This window comes from Canis lupus, chromosome 24, assembly GCF_048164855.1.
Source record: "Canis lupus baileyi chromosome 24, mCanLup2.hap1, whole genome shotgun sequence".
Lineage (NCBI taxonomy): Eukaryota > Metazoa > Chordata > Mammalia > Carnivora > Canidae > Canis > Canis lupus.
Genome location: NC_132861.1, coordinates 29,263,335 through 29,274,246, shown reverse-complemented (window position 1 = coordinate 29,274,246; position 10,912 = coordinate 29,263,335). Strand labels below are relative to the sequence as shown.

The window sequence follows — 10,912 nt, the reverse complement described above, 5'->3', positions numbered from 1 at the left end:
ACATGGAGATGTTACGGGGGTGGGGGTGAGCATTGACAGCAGACGGGAGGCATTCCAACACGTTCCAGTCTGAGGAAGAGCCCAGGTCAGGGTGACCCACTGGGTGCACCGCTGTCCACAGCTCACCCAGTGGAAATGAGGAAATGGCCCATAACACATGACAGGCAGAGTTTCAGGATAAGGATGGCCTCACACCTTCTAGGCCAAGACTCCGATACCTTCTGTAGGGTTTGCCTTGGATTCAGGAGCCTAGGATCATGGGAAGCTATTGCCCATCCCTCCTCCAGTGGGACTGTCATCCTCTGGGCCTCCAGAATGAGAGTACTGGTGCCCACATGTGTGCACACAGGACCTTGTGGGCCTGGACACATGTACACACAAAGGAAGAACACGTGGTTGGAGGTATTTCCTGCATGTGACACCCGCCTCCAATTTCATAAATATGGTGCCACAGTGGCCTGGGGACGTCTGGAGGAAGCACCCGCTAGGATAATCCCTATCCCACAGGCAAGACACAGACCATCCCCGATGGGCACAATGGCTTCTCTGGGGTCAAAACCAGGGAAGAATGGAAAGTTGTGTCCGAACCCAGGTGTGTTTCCAGGCTGGGGCCCTGGCTGCACACAGTCCTTCCCTGGGGCCTGTGGAGAGGGGTGCGGTTGTGTCACTGTGTGCACACAGACCATTGCCTATAGGGAGCAGGGAGCCATCGGCAGCCACGAGCACTGCTCCTGAAGCTTCCTCCAGGAGTGGACTCAGTAGGGGGTCCCAGGAAGTGAGGTCACTTCCTTGACACAGAGCCCAACAGAACTTGGAACCCCTGTAACCAGGCACCCGCATTCTAGTGCAGCCCCACCTCAGGCTCACTTGGCTGGAGACATCCGCTACTGAAAGATGTTCTCTTGCTGCTTTCCCACTTCTGGGGACTCTGGCTTCCAGGAACCCCAGGGACGCTGCTTGTTCAAATGCTGTAGACTTTGGCTCCACCATCAAAACCAAATGCCTCAGGGCATTTATCAAGAGGCAACGTAAGGTAATACAGAGCAGCCCAGGCCAGGCCACCTGTGCCGCCATCCTGGGCAGCCCCATTCCCTCCTCTTCAGTTTCAGGGAAACAGAGATGTGTGGGCAGGTCGCATCCAGGCTGGAGGACGTTGCAGGGCAGCAGGTTCCCCGGTGATCCCTTCAGGGTCACCCTGATGTCATGGTAGGCAGGGTGGAAAGAGGATTCCTGAGGTACCTCTTGCCCAGCCCAGAGTTAACCCAAGGCCCTGCAGCTGTATCCCTTTGCTCTCCTTGGGGGAGGTGTGTGCCGACTGTGGCTGTGGTGTGTCTGGAATGGAGGCAGCTGGGTGTGCAGCCCAGCCAAGGCAGCCAGACTGGGCGCTGAGGCCTCCTGCCTGGCTGCTGGGCACTGTCTTTACAGAGATCCACACAGTACATGGGGCGGGAGCGGGAGGAAGAGATGGTCTGCTCCACTGCTTCAAGGAACAGGAAGGTAGGTGCACAGCTAACAGAGGCCAGCACAGGCTCAAGGTGAGTGCAGGGGCTGGGGCCACCCGACACCGAGGACCCCAATGTGGCAGGAAGGGCCCCAGGTCCCAGAAGCCAGCCTGCTACTCCCTTGGACTCCTCCCTAGACTCCTGCTCCCACAGGAGTCTGGATTCCCCTCTCCCCAAACTTGCCCCCATGGCCCTGCCCCTTCCTGGGCCAGATGCAGAGTCTCTGTGCACAGATTTGTAGGAATATCAGAATAGAGCCTTCAGGGGATCCCTGGCCGCCCTGTGGTTTAGTGCCTGCTTTCTGCCCAGGCCCTGATCCTGGAGACCCGGGATCGAGTCCCACTTCAGGCTCTCTGCATGGGGGCTGCTTCTCCCTCTGTCTGTGTGTCTGCCTCTCTTGGTCTCTCTCTGTGTCTCTCATGAATAAATAATAAAAACTTTTAAAAAGAGACACACCATGTCTCATCACATGCAGTCTCCAGTAGTTTGCACTGTGCTATGCTTTCTCCTAACTGGAGCTCCCAGGAGGCCCCATTGGCCTGAGGTCCTTCCCCAAGGCTTGAGCATGGTCCTGATGAGTTGGGAGACTTTTTCCCAAAGGGATACGGGGCTCACTGTACTATGTCTATTGCTCTGCAGTTAGGTTTTGAAAGAGCACATCCCTGACCCCCTCCCAGGGTCAGGCACAGGGGCCTCATGTGCTGCACAATATTTCAGAAGGCCAGTTGGTTCCCACAGCCACTGCGCCCTTCACTGATGCAGGACTTCGATGCGATTCCCTTCTGTTGCCAAATCACAGGGCAGCACTGAACATCCTGCAGCCCTCACACCCAAGGAAAGGTCTCCATGTTGGCACCTCAACAGTGGGACATGTGGTCAGATTCAAGGAGCAAAGCTGGTAATGCAGGGAGGTGCTGACAATCGGACCTGGGATACCAACCTCTCCCACTTGAGATCCTTGTATTGATCCAAATATTTTTGAAAATTTATCCTCTAAGATTATTTCTTTATTGGATAGTTTGTTTGTTTAAGAGACAGGCAGAGAGCAGGGAGTAGGAGAGGGAGACACAGGCTCCTCAAGCAGACTCTGCCCCAAGTGCAGAGCCTTCCAGGGGCGGGATCTCAGGATGCTGAGACCATGACCTGAGCCACAACCAAGAGTCAGATGCTAAGTGACTGAGCTGCAGGTGTCAAGCCCTGTGTTCCTGCTGTGGGGACTCCTGCCCCCCTCACCCACTGAGAGCTCAGGCTTTGGTCTGCGCTCCAACTCCCAGGCCTCCTGGCAGCTACAGTGCAAGCTGCATGTCCCCTCTGTTCCACTTCAGGGTGAAAAGGCCTCAACCCTGAGGAGGAATCAGATCTGCCCGATGAGCCCCAGCCAGACAGAGCTGCTGGAGCACGAAGTAGAACAACTGCTGCTCACCTTGCTGTGCAGGGGCATCCTCTACATTTTCAATTTTCTAAAGACCTAGATTGAATTTGCCAGCACCCAAGAGGTACTGGACCTGCTGTTTACAAAGTGAGCACCCTGACCCTCCACAGCCCAGTGGGATGGGCCACCTACTTGTTGGGAGTCTTGGGAATGTTTCTGAAATTCCTGGAACCTCGGGCTGCTCCTCTGACTGAAATAGAGTCACACAGGGCCTAGTGGGGTCCTGTAGGGAAGCCCCCGGGGCCTGGCCTGTGGCAGGTCGGCTAGAGGGGCTGTGCTTGTGCTCATCAGTCGTCATTCTCTCCCCATGATGAAGCCTGTGCCTCCTCCCCCACCATCACCAGGGTCTTGAGCTGGGCTGTTTTCCATTGAAAGGGAGGTTTAAGAGTCCATCGGGGGTCTGTGTCCTGGGGCAACCAGAGTAGGTGTTCCCGGGGACACCGGGGTGCCCCAGGCCCATTCGGATATTGGCCATGGGCCTGGCCAGAGCCCTTTCATTCCTCAAGCATTCAGGAAGCCCCAGCAGGTGCAGGCGCTTCTCCAGGAGCTGCTCATGGCCCCATGCACAGAGCTGACACCCCTCCCCCCACCTCAGGTCTCCGGACTAGTCAGGGGTCAGAGGGTGACAGCAGCTATGATGAGACGTCGGGTCCACAGGTCAATTCATGTGATGCCTCCCACCCTCCTCTAGATATGGATGCATCCTAGCTGCCTGTGATGACAACGACAGAGTCCTGGAGCAGTGGGAAATGTGACTGAGCTCTGGCTCATGCAGGAGGGCCTTCCCTCTCCAGGAGGGCAGCGAGGGGGCTGTGGGTTGGAGGGGCTGCTGGACCCTCACCCCACACATCTGCAGTTCCTGTGACAGGGTAAAGGTCTAAGGGCCCTTCAGGAAAAGATCAAAGGAGAGCCGTGGATGGGGTGCGGGATTTATGGGAGAGCACTGGGACCCCAAAGGGAGACCTCCTCCATGCCCATTCCCTCCCAACCCTCTGTCTGCCCCACACCTGGGACCCAGAGCAAAGAGTGTGGGGAGCATCGCTCTCACCAATCTGGTGGCACCTGGACCTGGGTGCACAGCAGGTGCTCAGGAGAGCCAGTGAGGGCTCACAGACCAGATGGCCCCTGCCCCGTGGGAGATTACAGTCAGTGGAAGGACACCCCCTGGGGGTCCTCATGAGCGAGGCAGCACAGAGCCACAGGAGAGAAGGTGGTGGTACTGGGCAGCTCCCGGCAAGGCCTGGCAAGACACAGAGCCTGTTTGCTCCCTCCTCGCTTGGACATTCCCAGAGTGACAGTGTGTACAGTGAGGGTAATGACAGGCTAGACGCCTGCCCCCCCAGCCACCTGCAGGTGGATTCAAGGGGCAAGTGGGAAGGGAGCCAGGCTGAGGAGGGAGTCCCACTTCCCCAGGAAAGACAGTGATGGTCACACAGCTGGTCATGGGCTCCGATGCACAGAGGGTTTGTGCCAGTCCCTCCTTGTGAGTAGGCCTGTGGCAGGCAGGACCGCCAGGTGGCAGGTGGACAAGGAGCAGGACTGGCCTCCGACAGGCCAGGAGCTCCGGTTCCTGCAGGGCTTCCTGGGGACACCTCTGTGTGAGGGAGCCCTGTCTTCTGATGCCTTTGCCCACCTGTCCCTCCCCAGGCCTATCTCCTACATGCTGGGAATCTGGCTGGACTACTATAAGGAGGATTTTTGTCAGCCCCCAGAATGTCCCTCACAATGAAGCCACTGGCAGTCACAGGGCAGGACTTGCCAGGCTCAGACCTGGAAAACGGTGCCAAGCGTTACCTCGAACGATTCAGAAACCATATCCAGCAGAGCCAGAGGCTGGGGGTGAGGAGGACTGGGGGTGGCCAAGTTAGGAACAGGGTGGGCCACACAAATCAAGCCTCCAAGCAGCTGGGCCAGGAGCAGAGGGTAGGCTCACACCCCCATCCCCACAGGCTGCGGTCTGGGGAAAATTTGCAGGGGTCTTGGACTAACACAGGTTGAGCGGTGGGAATAGCATCCTTGATTTGGGAAGGCTGTGGAAAGTCCATCCTGGTGATGATAATTGGTCTTCTTTGTGCTACAGCTTAGGCCCCCGAACAACACACTGAACCACCTCAAGAGCAACTCAACCTCTGACTGTGGGGACTGCTGCACCGTCAGGGCCTGAGGAGATCAGGGCGGTCCCAGCTTCTGGAGCTGAGGGATTGGCCCTAGCTGAGATGCCAGCTGTTGAGTCGAAGCCACTGCTGATGGGGGTCACAGCTCTGATTCATGTTTACGACCTGGAGGGACACCTGAGCCATTGGGAACCCTGGAGGCCGAACAGGGCTCACCACGGGCTATGGAGGTAGTGGAAGTGCCAGAGCAGCTGCCTAATTCAAGGAGGAAATGGCTGTGGACCCTGAGCAACACCTTGAACCACATCAAGAGCCTACCCCAGGTCCAACTGTGGGGCCTACTGCACTTTCAGGGCCTGATGTGATCGAGGCAGTCCCAGCTATTGGAGCTGAGGGCTTAGCCCGAGCCGAGATGCCAGCTGCTGAGTCAAAGCCACTGCACATGGTGGTCACCGCGCTGATTCCCTGTTTCGACCTGGAGCAACACCTGCGTGCTTGGGAGCCCTGGAGGCCGAACAGGCCCCACCACTGGCTATCGACCTCAATGATGTGCCAGAGCAGCTAACTAATTCAGTGGAGCAAATGGCTTTGTACCCCGAGCAATAGGCTGAGCCACCTCAAGGCCCTGACCCAGCTCTGACTGTGTGGCCTGCTGCACTTTAAGCGCCTGAGGTGATCGAGGCAGTCCAGGCTTCTGGAGCTGAGGGCATGGCCCGAGCTGAGATGCCAGCTGCTGAGTCGAAGCCACTACAGATGGGGTTCACAGCTCTGATTCAATGTTCCGACTGAGTGGAACACCTGTGCTCTTGGGAGACCTGGAGGTCGAACAGTCCCCACGTTCGGCTATCGAGGTCCTCAAAGTGCTGGAGCAGCTACATAACTCAGTGGAGCAACTGGCTGCAGACCCGGACAAAATCCAATACCACCTCAAGACCCCACCCCAGCTCCGACCTTGGGGCCTGATGCATCTTCAGGGACTGATATGATCGAAGCAGTCGCAGCTATTGGAACTGAGGGCTTGGCCACAGCCAAGGTGCCAGCTGTTGAGTCGAAGGCACAGCAGATGGTACTCACAGCTCTGATTCACTTTTCAAATCTACATGGACACCAGTGCCCTTGGGAGCTCTGGTGGCAAAAAGACCCCACCATGGGCGGTGGAGGTACAGGAAGTGCCAGAGCAGCTGCCTAATTCAAGGAGGAAACCACTACGAAGCCGGAGCAACACCTCAAACCACCTCAAGAGCCTATCCCAGGTCCAACTGTGGGGTCTGCTGCACTTTCAGGGCCTGATGTCATTGCCACGATCCCAGCTATTGTAGAGGAGGGGTAGCCCAAGCCGAGATGCCACCTGATGAGTCAAGCCACTGTAGATGGCATTCACAGCTCTGATACCCTATTATGACTAGGAGCAACACCTGGGTGCTTCAAGCCCGGTAGACCAAACAGGACCCAGACCGGCTATTGACATCAACAATGTGTCAGAGCAATTAACTAATTCAGTGGAGCAAAAAGCTTTGTAAAACCTGGCAACACCCTAAACCACCTCAAGACCCCAACCAAGGCCCGAATGTGGGGCCTGCTGCACATTAAGAGCCTGAGGTGATCAAGGCGATCCCAGCTATGGTAGCAGAGGGCTTGGCCCAAGGCGAGATGCCAGCTGCTGAGTCGAAGCCACTGCAGGTGGTGGTCACAGCTCTGATTCACTGTTCCGACCTGTGGATACCTGCGCCCTTGGGACCCCTGGAGGCCAAAAGGGCCCCACCACTGGCTATCGAGGTCATGCATGTGCCAGAGCAACTACCTAAGTCAGTGTAGAAACCGGCTTCCTACCCCGAGCAACATGCTGAACCAGTTCAAGAGCACGCCCAGGCCCCGACTGTGGGGCCTGCTGCATCTTAAGGGCCTGAATTGATCTCGGCGGTCCCCGCTTCTGGAGCTGAGGGCTTGGCCCGAGCCGAGATGCCAGCTGCTGAGTCGAAGCCACTGCAGATGGGGGTCACAGGTCTAATTCCATATTCTGACCTGGAGGGACACCTACACCCTTGGGAGCCCTCAAGGCCGTACAGGCCCCACCATCGCATCGCCTATCGAGGTCATCGATTTGCTGGAGGAGCTACCTAACTCTGTGGAGCAACATGCTTTGGACCCCGAGCAACAACCTGAACCACCTCAAGACCTGCCCCAGGCCCGACTGGGGGCCTGCTGCACCTTCAAGGCCTGAGGTGATAGAGTCGTGCCAGCTATTGGCGCTGAGGGATTGGCCCGAGCCGAGATGCCAGCTGCTGAGTCAAAGCCACTGCTGATGGCAGTCACGGGTCTGATTCACACTTCCGATCTGGAGGGACAACTGCGCCCTTGGGAGCCTTGTAGGCCGAACATGCCCCACCAGCGGCTATCGAGGTCGACGATGTGCCGGACCAGCTACCTCACGCAGTGGACCGACTGACCTCGACCCCGAGCAACACCCTGAACCACCTCAAAGGCTTGCCCCAGCTCTGACTGTGGGGCCTGCTGCATAGTCAGGGCCTGATGTGATTGAAGCAGTGCCAGCCTCTGGAGCAGAGGGCTTGGCCCGAGCCGAGATGCCAGCTGCTGAGTGGAAGCCACTGCATTTGGTGGTCACAGCTCTGATTCGATGTTCCGCCCTGCAGGGACACCTGCGCCCTTGGAGCCCTGGAGGCCGAACAGGCTCCACCACCGGCTATCTAGGTCATGGATGTGCCAGAGCCGCTATCTAACTGTGCAGACCAACCGGCTTCGACACCGAGCCACACCCTGAAACAACTCAACACCCTGCCCCAGCCCCGACCATAGGGCCTGCTGCGTCTTCAGGGCCTGAGATGATCTGGGCGGTCCCAGCTTCTGGAGCTGAGGGCTTGGCCCGAGCCGAGATGCCAACTGCTGAGTCCAAGCCACTGCACATGGTAGTCACAGCTCTGATACCCTGTTCGCACCTGGAGGGACACCTGAGCCGTTGGGAGCCCTGGAGGCCGAACAGAGCCCACCACCCGCTATCGAAATCAACGATGTGCCAGGATTCCTGCCTCACTCAGTGCAGCAGCCGGCTGTGGACCCCGAGCAACAGCCTAGACCACCTCAAGACCTGCCCCAGGCCTGACTGGGGGCCTGCTGCACCTTCACGGCCTGATGTGATCGAGGCGGTCCCAGCTATTGGGGCTGAGGGCTTGGCCCCAGCCGAGATGCCAGCTGCTGAGCTGAACCACTGCAGACGGTGGTCACAGCTCTGACTCAATATTCGGAGCTGGAGGGACACTTCGATTTGGTAGCCTTGGAGGCCAAACAGGCCCAGCCACCAGCTGTCGAGGTCATTGATGGGCGGGAGCAGCTACCTAACTCAGTGGAGCACCCGGCTTCGACCCCGAGCAACACCCTGAACCACCTCAAGACTGCCCCGGGCCCGACTGTGGGGCCTGCCGCACCTTGAGAGCCTGAGGGGATCGAGGCGGTCCCAGCAACTGGAGCAGAGGGCTTGACCCAAGCGCAGACGCCAGCTGCTGACTTGAAGCCACTGCAGATGGTGGTCACAGCTCTGACTCAGTATCCTGAACTGGAGGGACACTTCGGTTTCGTAGCCTTGGAGGCCAAACAGGCCCAGCCACCAGCTGTCGAGGTCATTGATGTGCGGGAGCAGCTTCCTAACTCAGTGGAGCAACCGGCTTCGACCCCGAGCAACACCCTGAACCACCTCAAGACCCCGCCCCAGGCCCGACTGTGGGGCCTGCTGCACCTTAAGAGCCTGAGGTGATCGAGGCGGTCCCAGCTATTGGAGCCGAGGGCTTGGCCCGAGCCGAGATGCCAGCTGCTGAGCCGAAGCCAGTGCACATGGTGGTCTGGTCGCAGCGCTGATTCCCTGTTCCGACCTGGAGGGTCACCTGCGCCCTTGGGAGCCCTGGAGGCCGAACAGACCCCACCACCGGCTCTCAAGGTCATCGGTTTGTCAGAGTAGCTCCCTTACTCAGTGGAGCAACCAGTTGTGGACCCCGAGCACACTCTGAACCACCTCAAGAGCCCATCCCGGCCCCAACTGTGGGGCCTGCTGCATCTTCAGGGCCTGAGGTGATCCAGGCGGTCCCAGCTACCTGAGCTGAGTTCTTGGCCCAAGCCGAGATGCCAGCTGCTGAGTCGAAGCCACTGCAGATGATGGTCACAGCTCTGATTCAGTGTTCTGACCTGGAGAGACACCTGCGCCCTTGGGAGCCCTGGACGCCGAACAGGCCTCACCATCCACTACACAGGTCTTCTAAGTGCCGGAGCAGCTACCTAACTCAGTGGAGCAACCAGCGTCCTAACCTAACCTGAGCAACACTCTGAACCACCTCAAGAGCCTACCCCAGGTCCAAGTGTGGGGCCTGCTACAACTTCAGGGCCTGAGGTGATTGAGGCCGTCCCAGGTACCAGAGCTGAGGGCTTGGCCCGAGCTGAGATGCCAGCTGCTGAGTCGAAGCCACTGCAGGTGGTGGTCACAGCTCTGATTCACTGTTCCGACCTGTGGACACCTGTGCCCTTGGGACCCCTGGAGGCCAAAAGGGCCCCACCACTGGCTATCGAGGTCATGCATGTGCCAGAGCAACTACCTAAGTCAGTGTAGCAACCGGCTTCCTACCCCGAGCAACATCCTGAACCACTTCAAGAGCCCGCCCAGGCTCCGATTGTGGGGCCTGCAGCATCTTCAGTGCCTGAGGTGATTGAGGGGGTCCTAGGTTCTGGAGCTGAGGTCTTGGCCTGAGCCTAGATGCCAACTGCTGAGTGAAAGTCACTGCAGATTGTGGTCACATCTCTGCTTCACTATCCCAACCATGAGGCCCCACCTGTACCCTTGGCCACTGCGCAGGAAGAACACACCCAGGCGTCTGCTATCAAGGTCGCTTAAGTGCCAGAACAGCCACCTGTCTCAGTGGAGGAACTAGCTTTTTTCCCTGAGCAACACCCTGAACCACCTCAAGACTCCTCCCCAGCTCCTTGCGCGGGGCCCTCTGAAGCACCTGCCCTGTTCTGTTCATGCCAGGCTCAGGTGTTGGTGCTGAGGATTGGCCCGATTCGAGATGCCTGCTGCTGAGTCAAATCCAATCCACGTGGTAGTCACACCTCTGATTCACTCTCCTGATCTGGAGGAGCCACCTGCAACCTTGGCCACCCCAGAAGGAAGAGCAGGCTCCGGCGCCCGCTCTCAAGTGCATGGAAGGCCTGGAGCAGCCACTTGCCTCAGTGGAGCCACCAGCCTTGTCCCCCGAGCAGCATCTCATGGTGGCTGCAGTGCAACAGAAGGCTTCCTCTCCCCTGTCATTGCACTGTTTCTATATTTTGTGTTTTTCATAAACCTCTATAAAGGCTTCATGAATTTTATTTGTAATAAAGGATAAGTTAACTTCATATAAAATTTACTCTGATGCTTTTAAATTATACATCATGGTACTTTAGGTCCATTCACAGTGTCACACAGGCGAGACCAGATGGTACCTGGGCCACGTTTCCACCACAGAGACAGCCGACTACTGACCATTGTGCCCATGCCCTCTCTGCTGTCCCTGCAGCCACTGCCTTTCTCTCTGTCTCTGCGGCCTTTCCTCCTCTGGGACGTGTGTGTGCCTGGCATCCTTGCTGTTGCCTCCTGTCTCTGCCGCAGACACGAGAGCGACTCCTCATTTTCCCAGTAGTTAAGAAACATATTTTTATTTCAAAGCCATATTGCTGAGTGAACAAAGATCATGTGAAGCCCTCAAATATTTTCATTATCCAGGATAGGTTCCCTCGGTGTAATGTGTCAGGTAATAAAATAAATGGTTCCTTAAGGTTTGGGACAGATTATATTTACTTCCTAAAATAAGAATTCCAACAGGAAGAAA

At 57.4% G+C, this 10,912-nt stretch overlaps 1 long non-coding RNA gene across 3 annotated transcripts; it reads left to right on the top strand.

Annotated features, from left to right (window-relative positions):
• Positions 1-832: 832 nt before the first annotated feature.
• Positions 833-9,240, top strand: LOC140615942 (uncharacterized). 3 transcript variants are annotated; one of them, XR_012016462.1, is made up of 5 exons: positions 833-2,400; positions 2,828-3,021; positions 3,626-3,803; positions 4,582-4,773; positions 5,015-9,240. It is a non-coding gene; the product is annotated as an uncharacterized lncRNA (long non-coding RNA). The 3 variants fall into 3 exon arrangements; XR_012016460.1 differs by having other exon boundaries at positions 833-3,021; XR_012016461.1 differs by lacking the exon at positions 4,582-4,773 and having other exon boundaries at positions 835-3,021.
• The last annotated feature ends 1,672 nt before the right edge of the window (positions 9,241-10,912 follow it).